The sequence below is a fragment of the Bubalus kerabau genome, chromosome 20 (genome assembly GCF_029407905.1).
Source record: "Bubalus kerabau isolate K-KA32 ecotype Philippines breed swamp buffalo chromosome 20, PCC_UOA_SB_1v2, whole genome shotgun sequence".
NCBI lineage: Eukaryota > Metazoa > Chordata > Mammalia > Artiodactyla > Bovidae > Bubalus > Bubalus kerabau.
The window spans coordinates 55,465,237-55,467,973 of NC_073643.1; the positions used below are offsets into that span (position 1 = coordinate 55,465,237).

A 2,737-nucleotide genomic window follows, 5' to 3' on the forward strand; every position below is an offset into this window, starting at 1 on the left:
GGGGTGTGAGCCGGGAGGGCAGCCTAAGAAACTGTGAACTGGGGACCGGAGTGTGAAGCCGCTCCCCGTCGCCACCCCCCCGCCCCACCCCCAGGAGGAGAAGGGCCCAGCCACGTGGAGAACCTGAGCCCTGCAGACAGGAAGGAGGAGCGCCCTGTTTATTTCTGTCTGCCTGATTTCACGTCTGCTGACATCTTCACACCCACCCCGCCTCCCCTTCTTGAAGCCTCAATGGTTTAGGAGCTAAAAATGTAGCCCTGAGGCCAAAGCTATGTGTCATGCTCGGTCAGTTTGGCACAAGCAGCCTACCGGGGAACTCAAGACGCGAAATACGGAGAAGTAAAAAGGTTCACGATCCTCTAAACCTATACAAACACAAACCCCCGAAGATGGAAAAGATGTACCCCACGCCCTCCGAGTGCGGGGACCGAAAGATGGAACAGGCGTCCACCGGGCACCCAGCACATCTGAGGGCTGGCTGGAGCCCCTGTTTCTTTTTCCTGTCAAAACAACTGGGCCTTTGGTGTTGAAAATGATTTCACAGTTTCATTTCCTTCGAGGACACCCAGCTCTCATTGATGTGAATATGCTTCATGGAAATTCCTACCGCAGCGGGCTGGCTCTCCTGGGTGACCTTCATCCTAGGCGAGCAGGAGCCATCCTGCAGCCCCACCCACTGGAGGGCTGACCAGGCTGGGATTCCCCAGACCCCAGGCTTCTTCCCCTTATAGGGCCCAAGCTTACTGTTGGGCTGGGAGAGAATGGCTGGGCCTGTTGGCCACGGCAGGCCCTCCAGTCTCCTGCTGTGGGGGAGCAGGACTGCCTGATGCCCCAATGCCAGGCTCTGAGCCCAGGGGCATGGGCATGAGGCCACACGTCCCACAGGCTGCGCCCAGCCCCTGGCTGAGCTTCGCAGGGACAGATGCTAAGACAGGCCTGTTCCTGGGAGATGTGGGGCTCCTCCGCAGGCAGCTCTGGCCTGAGGAAGACCTTCCTTTGCCCTTCCTTCTTTCCTTCCCCGGGGTTAACCAGCATCTCCATCTGTGGGTTCCCCCAGCCTCCTACATCTCCCTCCCCCTCATCCTATGCAGGCGGTTTCTCCAAGACTCTCTCGCACTTGGAATCTCATCTTGGTATTTGTGTCTCAGAGGACCCAAGCTGGGCTTCCCAGGTGGCTCAGAGGTAAAGAATTCACCTGCCAATGCAGGAGACGCAGGTTCAATCCCTGGGTTGGGAAGATGCCCTGGAGAAGGAAATGGCACCCCACTCCAGTGTTATTGCCAGGAGAATCTCATGGACAGAAGAGCCTGGAGGGCTACAGTCCAGGAGTCTCAAAGAGCTGGACACAACAGAGCATACACACACATGTGGACCCAAGTTAGCACACCTGCAGCTTCCATAAATTGCCAGGAATGCTGCACACGGCCCCAGTGTTCTGTGCCTAGAGGGCACGGTCAGTCTTTTTTTTCAATTGGAGGATAATTTCTTTGCAATACTGGGTTGGCTTCTGCCATACATCAACATGGATCAGCCATAGGTATATCTACGTGCCCTCCGTCTTGAACCTCTCTCCCCAAGGCCAGTCTTATGCACAGTCTTATGTCAAAGCCCGTCTCTAACTGGGGTCATCCCTCTGTCCCCTTCTGAAGAGACACCGATTCCCTCACGAGGGTTGCACGCGGCATTCCCATGCCTCTTGGTGCCGGCTGCAGCATGCTGACGCTGAGCCCCAGCCTGTCTTAATCCATCCACCCAAGTCCCCGTGTGTCCCCATGACGGCACCTGGGTGAGCTGGTGATTCCCAGGTTCCAGTGTAAGGGGACAAGTGACCTCACACTGAGAAACACAAAGGGCTTTGGCACACAGTCAGCTACCCCTCCTCTTGTTTGTCAGGGAACATGACTTTAACCGGGGATTCTAGGTGCCAGGAGATTAGAGAAGAGGGATGGGAGAGGAGGAGGGTGGGGTAACCCGGTTATTGTACCACTAAGGGGAGGTGTGGGAGTGGAGGCGTGTGGAACGTGGGCAGGAGGTTAGAAAAACCAGACAGGAAGGAGCAGCTGGAGACCCGCACTGGGTTGATCAACCCCACCCCGCTGAATTCACGTCCTTCCTGGAACCTCACAAGGTGACATTATTTAGAAATAGAGGAGTTGCAGATGTCTTCAGTCAAAAGGATGTCAAACTGGGGACTTCCCTGGTGGTCCAGTGGCTAAGACTCTGCACTCCTAATGCAGGGGGGCCAGGGTTCGATCCCTGGTCAGGGAACGAGATCCCACATGCCACATCTAAGAGTTCAAGTGCCACAACTAAAGATCTCGCATGCCACAACAAAGATCAAAGATCCTTCGAGCCGCAACTGAGGCCCAGCACAGCCAAAAAAATAAATATTTTTAAAAAGGTGACATCAAACCGCAGTAGGGTGGGCTCTAAATCCAACATGACTGGTGTCCCTACAAGAAGAGGAGAGACACAGAAGCTGGGAGGAGAGACCTTATGGAGTCAGAGGCAGAGGCTGGAGCAGTCCAAGGGCGAGTGAGGAATGAGAAGATTGCGGGCAACCACCGGAAACTGGGCAGGAGCAAAGATTCTCCCGCAGCGCCTTTGGAAGGGGCGGGGCCCGGCTGCCAACCCTGACTTTGGGCTTCAGGGCTCCAGAGCCACGAGAGAAAAGATGTTTGTAGCTTAAAGCATGCCATTTGTGGTCCGTTGTTATGGCAGCCCTGGAAAATGATAC

At 55.4% G+C, this 2,737-nt stretch overlaps 1 non-coding gene across 1 annotated transcript; it reads left to right on the top strand.

The window, feature by feature from the left end:
• Nucleotides 1–2,194: 2,194 nt before the first annotated feature.
• On the top strand, nt 2,195–2,268 carry TRNAR-CCU (transfer RNA arginine (anticodon CCU)). The gene has a single exon. It is a non-coding gene; the product is annotated as a tRNA-Arg (tRNA).
• Nucleotides 2,269–2,737: the final 469 nt, after the last annotated feature.